Genomic DNA, 8,386 nt, shown 5'->3' with positions numbered 1-8,386 from the left:
GCAGACGCAAACCTGTCGATGAGACTCTGCAGGCATTCTTCAGTGTGAGATGTTAAAGCAGCATCGTCAGCAAAGAGGAGTTCTCTGATGAGGACTTTCCGTACTTTGGACTTCGCTCTTAGACGGGCAAGGTTGAACAACCTGCCCCCTGATCTTGTGTGGAGGAAAATTCCTTCTTCAGAGGATTTGAACGCATGTGAAAGCAGCAGGGAGAAGAAAATCCCAAAAAGTGTGGGTGCGAGAACACAGCCCTGTTTCACACCACTCAGGATAGGAAAGGGCTCTGATGAGGAGCCACCATGTTGAATTGTGCCTTTCATATTGTCATGGAATGAGGTGATGATACTTAGTAGCTTTGGTGGACATCCGATCTTTTCTAGTAGTCTGAAGAGACCACGTCTGCTGACGAGGTCAAAGGCTTTGGTGAGATCAATGAAAGCAATGTAGAGGGGCATCTGTTGTTCACGGCATTTCTCCTGTATCTGACGAAGGGAGAACAGCATGTCAATAGTCGATCTCTCTGCACGAAAGCCACACTGTGCCTCAGGGTAGACGCGCTCGGCCAGCTTCTGGAGCCTGTTCAGAGCGACTCGAGCAAAGACTTTCCCCACTATGCTGAGCAGGGAGATTCCACGGTAGTTGTTGCAGTCACCGCGGTCACCTTTGTTTTTATAGAGGGTGATGATGTTGGCATCGCGCATGTCCTGGGGTACTGCTCCCTCGTCCCAGCACAGGCATAGCAGTTCATGTAGTGCTGAGAGTATAGCAGGCTTGGCACTCTTGATTATTTCAGGGGTAATGCTGTCCTTCCCAGGGGCTTTTCCGCTGGCTAGGGAATCAATGGCATCACTGAGTTCCGATTTGGTTGGCTGTATGTCCAGCTCATCCATGACTGGTAGAGGCTGGGCTGCATTGAGGGCAGTCTCAGTGACAGCATTCTCCCTGGAGTACAGTTCTAGGTAGTGCTCAACCCAGCGGTCCATCTGTTTGCGTTGGTCAGTGATTATGTCCCCCGATTTAGATTTGAGGGGGGTGATCTTCTTGATGGTTGGCCCAAGAGCTCTCTTCATGCCATCATACATTCCTCTGATGTTTCCGGTGTCTGAGGCCAGCTGAATATGACTGCATAGGTGTTGCCAGTAGTCGTTTGCGCAACGCCTAGCTGTTCTTTGTGCAGTACTTCTGGCTGCTTTAAGTGCTGCGGATGTTAAATCGCTGGGGGCTTTCTTGTAGTTCAAAAGTGCAATGCGCTTAGCGGCTATGACAGGTTCCAGCTCTTCATTATGAGATTGAAACCAGTCTGCATTTCTCTTCGCACTTTTGCCGTAGGTGGTCAAAGCTGACTCATAGATGGCGTCTCTGATGTGGGCCCACTTGGTCTCAGCATCCCCTGTGGGAGTGTTTTGAAGGGCTGTTACAAGTGAATTTAGAAATTTTTGTAACAGCTGTGGGTGAGAAATTCTGCTCGTGTTGATGCGCGGGTGGCCCTTCTGCTTGGAATGATGCAACTTCTTTGGTCTGAGTCTAACCTTGCTGCACACCAGGGAGTGGTCGGTGTCGCAGTCCGCACTGTGGAAGCTGCGTGTGATTTGAACACTGTTTAAGGCGGCTCGCCTTGTGACAATGAGGTCTAGCTGGTGCCAACGACGTGATCTTGGGTGCCTCCATGAAACCTGGTGACAGGGTTTAGTGTGAAAGAACGAGTTGGTGATGCAGAGGTTATGATAGGTACACAACTCAAGCAGTCTCTGCCCGTTCTCATTCATCCTTCCAACGCCATAGCGCCCAAGGCAGGAGGGCCATGAGTCATGGTCGGCCCCAACCCTGGCATTAAAGTCCCCCAGCAGGAATAGGTGTTCGGTGTTTCCTTTTTTCATGTTGTTTGGTGCGGTGTATCAGTCCACCTTTCGGGCAATGACCCTGAGCTCCAAGCACCCATTGAAGCAGGCAGACTGTGGCGGGACAGAACCTTATTGACCGGGGGCTGCCCGGTTTGAGGCGGGCGGTAGCTGTCCAGTGAGGTGCAATGACCTCTCCCACCAACAAAGGCAACCCGTGGCGCCCAGTTTCTACGCCAATTTATCTGGACTTATAACCCGTAACTGCTGCCTTCCGTGTTGTTTCAGTCGCTGTGAGGCAACTATGGAGTGACCTCTCCATGGCGCATGCCTGGGCAAATTTATGGAGGTTGAGAGTTGCCCAGTCGTCAAAACCCCCCTCTCGGCCTTTCTGGTGGGGTCCAAAGGAGTGCAGGACACGACGTTTGGCACCAGTATGGCTGCAGGAACTGCCGGAAACATGCCAAAGGTGACACATGACCGCCTACGGGGTTCCGCTCCGGATTTTCTGTTAGGGTTTACTCCCTTAGCCTTGGTCTCTCCCGAGACGCCCACAAGGCAGTGGGGTTGTTGGGGCCCCTACACAGGTGTAGGATGGTGCCGGTGGGAGGAGGGGATGCAAGGGGGAGGGGTAGAGGGAGGGGGTGGGGAGGGGTAGAGGGAGGGGGTGGGGGGGGGTGCAGGGGAAGGGGGTGCGGGGTGAAGATGGTGCGAGGGGGGGGCGGGCTGGGACGGGATTGTGAGGGGGTGAGCTGAGAGGGTGGAGCAGGGAAGGGGACGGGGGTGGGGGGGGGGTGGAAGGGGGGGGGAGGGGGGGTGGAATCTGGTGCAGGTAATAAGCCATTTCCTCAGTGCCCACCATCGACGTCCGGAAAGCTCATCCACGTCCTTCGGGAGGTGAAGCATCATTTGGCAGACTTAGAGGTGATTACATTTGCTAAGGGTTTTTTTTTGCAGTGGTTTAAATAAAGGCATGCAGCATTGCCGACAGTGCGCTGCAGATGCTCTCCGAGCCATCTCCCGCGGGCGCTTTGAAGTTGCGGCCGGGGGGGCCGTTCGTGGATGTTTTGGGTGTTCGGGGCACCTTTTCACAGGACTTCTCTCGGGTCCCGCAGCTCCTTCTTCACCTCAATGGACTTACCGCATGCCGTGGCTGCAGACACTCTGGACTGTGAAGACAGCAGGATCGGAGATTAAAGTATCGGCAGCTGTTCTCGTCAGTTTCATCCGGATCAATTTCATTGAGAAAACAAAGAGCAGGTGTGGCTGGGGGAGGGCAGTGGGCCCAGGTAACATACACTAAACTAACTGTTAACTTTTAGATAGGGCTAAAATGAACTGATTTAAAGAGCCAGGGGAATTTAAACAGTTTAAGAGGGCAGATTGGGGGAGAAAACGTTAGGGATGGGAGCAGATGGCCATGGATAGAGTTGAACAGCAAGGGAGCTTCCTAGGGAGCTTCCAGCCCAGGAGCCATCTTGAAAGCTACAAGTGTCCATTAGCAGCTGATTTAAAGCATCTTCCCCTGATTGAGTGAATGGCCTCACAGACTGGTTTGGGGAAAGGCTGCGCATGCGCTCCACTCCTCATTGTGACGTCCCACTGGGGGCGGGGCTACATCGCGCGTGCGCAGATCCCTGCAGCAATTCAGCATTCAAACATCAATGGGAACTTTCCCCATTTCACCCTCATCAAAGTCCCAAAGAAAGTGAAGAGGGGCTTGGACTGGAGGGAGGGAGGGGCGGGGTAGGGGGAACCTAGAACCCAGAAAGCTGCCCACTTGCCCCATTTAGATGCTCAATTTGCGGTCATTCCCTGCAGGGGGTTTGTTATTATTGAGCCCCTCCTGGTAAAACAATCCGATAGAAAGAAGGGAGAAAGGAGGGAGCCGGTGTGTTTGCTGGGACCTTGAAAAATTCATTTCAGCAGCAAAAGTCCCGGGTTATATTAACCCGAGTGAAACACGCTCTCAGTGAGAGGAAAACCGAACGGCCCTTTTCATCTTTTCATTCAAAACTAAAGAGACCCGGAAGTGTCTTAGACTCGGGGGAGGTGCCAGAGGACTGGAGAATTGCCAACGTTACACCCTTCCCCTTCCCAGCTCCACTCTCTCAGCTCCCCAACCACGCCGCACCCCCCTCCCCCCTCACAACCCCTTCCCAGCCCCCCCTCGCACCATCTTCCCCCTGCACCCCCTTCCCCTGCACCCACCCCCACCCCCTTACAGCCCCCTTCCCAACTCCCCCTCGCACCCCCTTCCCTCCACCCCTCCCCCTCGCACCCCCTCCTCCCACCAGCATCCTCCTACACCTGTGTAGGGGCCCTAACAACCCCACTGCCTTGTGTGCGTCTCGGGAGAGACCAAGGCGAAGGGAGTAAACCCTAACAGATAATCCGGAGTGGAACCCCATAGGCGGTCATGTGTCACCTTTGGCATGTTTCCGGCAGTTCCTGCTCTGCACTCCTTTGGACCAGAAATGCCGAGAGGGGGGGTTGACGCCTGGGCAACTCTCAACCTCCATACATTCGCCCAGGCATGCGCCATGGAGAGGTCACTCCATAGTCGCCTCACAGCGACTGAAACAACACGGAAGGCAGCAGTTACGGGTTATAAGTCCAGCTAAATTGGCGTAGAGATTGGGCGCCGTGGGTTACCTTTGTCGGTGGGAGAGGTCATCGCACCTCACTGGACAGCTACCGCCCGCCTCAAACCGGGCAGCCCCCAGTCAATAAGGTTCTGTCCCGCCACAGTCCACCTGCTTCAATGGGTGCTTGGAGCTCAGGGTCATTGCCCGAAAGGTGGACTGATACACCGCACCAAACAACATGAAAAAAGGAAAGAAGGTACCAGCCCTTCGCTTTGCAAGCTGGAACGTCAGAACTATGTGTCCTGGCCTGTCGGAAGACCTTACACAAATCGACGATTCTCGAAAGACCGCCATCATTAACAACGAGCTCAGAAGACTCAATGTGGACATTGCAGCACTTCAGGAGACTCGCCTCCCCGCAAGTGGATCTCTAGCATCCCCAACACCGAACACCTGTTCCTGCTGGGGGAATTTAATGCCAGGGTTGGGGCCGACCATGACTCATGGCTCTCCTGCCTTGGGCGCTATGGCGTTGGAAAGATGAATGAGAATGGGCAGGGACTGCTTGAGTTGTGTACCTATCATAACCTCTGCATCACCAACTCGTTCTTTCACACTAAACCCTGTCACCAGGTTTCATGGAGGCACCCAAGATCACATCGTTGGCACCAGCTAGACCTCATCGTCACAAGGCGAGCCTCCTTAAACAGTGTTCAAATCACACGCAGCTTCCACAGCGCGGACTGCGACACCGACCACTCCCTGGTGTGCAGCAAGGTTCGCCTCAGACCAAAGAACTTGCATCATTCCAAGCAGAAGGGCCGCCCGCGCATCAACACGAGCAGAATTTCTCATCCACAGCTGTTACAAAAATTTCTAAACTCACTTGTAACAGCCCTTCAAAACATTCCCACAGGGGATGCTGAGACCAAGTGGGCCCACATCAGAGACGCCATCTATGAGTCAGCTTTGACCACCTACAGCAAAGGTGCGAAGAGAAATGCAGACTGATTTCAATCTCATACTGAAGAGCTGGAACCTGTCATAGCCGCTAAGCGCATTGCACTGTTGAACAACAAGAAAGCCCCCAGCGATTTAACATCCGTAGCATTTAAAGCAGCCAGAAGCACTGCACAAAGAACAGCCAGGCGCTGTGCAAACGACTACTGGCAACACCTATGCAGTCATATTCAGCTGGCCTCAGACATCGGAAACATCAGAGGAATGTATGATGGCATTAAGAGAGCTTTTGGGCCAACTATCAAGAAGATCGCCCCCCTCAAGTCTAAATCAGGGGACACGATCACTGACCAACGCAAGCAAATGGACCGCTGGGTTGAGCATTACCTAGAACTGTACTCCAGGGAGAATGTAGTCACTGAGACTGCCCTCAATGCAGCCCAGCCTCTACCAGTCATGGATGAGCTGGACATACAGCCAACAAAATCGGAACTCAGTGATGCCATTGATTCTCTAACCAGCGGAAAAGCCCCTTTGAAGGACAGCATTACCCCTAAAATAATCAAGAGTGCCAAGCCTGCTATACTCTCAGCACTACATGAACTGCTTTGCCTGTGCTGGGACGAGGGAGCAGTACCTCAGGACATGCACAATGCCAATATCATCACCCTCTATAAAAACAAAGGTGACCGTGGTGACTGCAACAACTACAGTGGAATCTCCCTGCTCAGCATAGTGGGGAAAGTCTTTGCTCGAGTCGCTTTAAACAGGCTCCAGAAGCTGGCCGAGCGCGTCTACCCTGAGGCACAGTGTGGCTTTCGAGCAGAGAGATCAACCATTGACATGCTGTTCTCCCTTCGTCAGATACAGGAGAAATGCCGTGAACAACAGATGCCCCTCTACATTGCTTTCATAGATCTCACCAAAGCCTTTGACCTCGTCAGCAGACGTGGTCTCTTCAGACTACTAGAAAAGATTGGATGTCCACCAAAGCTACTAAGTATCATCACCTCATTCCATGACAATATGAAAGGCACAATTCAACATGGTGGCTCCTCATCAGACCCCTTTCCAATCCTGAGTGGCGTGAAACAGGGCTGTGTTCTCGCACCCACACTTTTTGGGATTTTCTTCTCCCTGCTGCTCTCACATGTGTTCAAGTCTTCAGAAGAAGGAATTTTCCTCCACACAAGATCAGGGGGCAGGTTGTTCAACCTTGCCCGTCTAAGAGCAAAGTCCAAAGTACGGAAAGTCCTCATCAGGGAACTCCTCTTTGCTGACAATGCTGCTTTAACATCTCACACTGAAGAGTGTCTGCAGAGTCTCATCGACAGGTTTGCGGCTGCCTGCAACAAATTTGGCCTAACCATCAGTCGCAAGAAAACGAACATCATGGGACAGGACGTCAGAAATGCTCCATCCATCAATATTGGCAACCACGCTCTGGAAGTGGTTCAAGAGTTCACCTACCTAGGCTCAACTATCACCAGTAACCTGTCCCTAGATGCAGAAATCAACAAGCGCATGGGAAAGGCTTCTACTGCTATGTCCAGACTGGCCAAGAGAGTGTGGGAAAATGGCACACTGACACGGAACACAAAGCTCCGAGTGTATCAAGCCTGTGTCCTCAGTACCTTGCTCTATGACAGCGAGGCCTGGACAACGTATATCAGTCAAGAGCGACATCTCAATTCATTCCATCTTCGCTGCCTCCGGAGAATCCTTGGCATCGGGTGGCAGGACCTCCAACACAGAAGTCCTCGAGGGGGCCAACACCCCCAGCTTATGCACACTACTGAGTCAGCAGCGCTTGAGATGGCTTGGCCATGTGAGCCGCATGGAAGTTGGCAGGATCCCCAAAGACACATTGTACAGCAAGCTCGCCACTGGTATCAGACCCACCGGCCGTCCATGTGTCCAGTTTAAAGACGTCTGCAAACGTGACATGAAGTCCTGTGACATTGATCACAAGTCGTGGGAGTCAGTTGCCAGCGTTCGCCAGAGCTGGCGGGCAGCCATAAAGGCGGGGCTAAAGTGTGGCGAGTCGAAAAGACTTAGCAGTTGGCAGGAAAAAAGGCAGAAGCGCAAGGAGAGAGCCAACTGTGTAACAGCCCCGACAACCAATCTTATCTGCAGCACCTGTGGAAGAGCCTGTCACTCTAGAATTGGCCTTTATAGCCACTCCAGGCGCTGCTCCACACACCACTGACCACCTCCAGGCGCTTACCCATTGTGTCTCGAGATAAGGAGGCCAAAGAGAGAACACCCTTGTTCAAAAAAGGTTGTAAAGATAAGCCCAGCAACTATCGGCCAGTAAGTTTAACTTCGGTGGTGGGAAAACTTATAGAAAAGAAAATTCGGGACAAAATCAATAGTCACATGGAGAAATGCGAGTTAATTAAGGAAAGCCAGCATGGATATGTCTTAAGGGAAAATTATGTTTAACTAACTTTCTGGAGTTTTTTGAGGAGGTAACAGAGAGGGTTATTGAGGACAATGCTGTTGACATGGTGTACATGAACTTTCAAAAAGCATTAGATACTCATGGAATAAAAGGGACAGTAGCAACATGGCTGAGTGACAGGAAACAAAGTGTGGTGATCAATGGATGTTTATTTGGGCTGGAGGAAGGTTTGTAGTGGAATTCCCCAGGGATCAGTGTTGGGACCCTTGCCTTTCCTGATATATATTAATGACCGAGACCTTGGTGTACAGGGCAGAATTTCAAAGTTTGTGGATAATATGAAACTTGGAAGCATTGTGAACTGTGAGGAGGATAGTGTAGAACTTCAAAAGGACATAGACAAGTTGGTGGACTGATGGCAGATGAAGTTCAATGCAGAGAAATTAGGTGATTCATTTGGTAAGAAGAACATGGAGAGACAATATAGAATAAAGGGAACAATTCTAAGCAGGTGCAGGAGCAGAGGGAGCTGGGGGTATAAATAACCCATAAATCTTGGTAACAGAGAGTGTGTGGATCTCCTGGCACAGAATGTT

Source organism: Heterodontus francisci, unplaced genomic scaffold, assembly GCF_036365525.1.
Source record: "Heterodontus francisci isolate sHetFra1 unplaced genomic scaffold, sHetFra1.hap1 HAP1_SCAFFOLD_632, whole genome shotgun sequence".
NCBI lineage: Eukaryota > Metazoa > Chordata > Chondrichthyes > Heterodontiformes > Heterodontidae > Heterodontus > Heterodontus francisci.
This window is presented reverse-complemented; position numbering follows the sequence as displayed.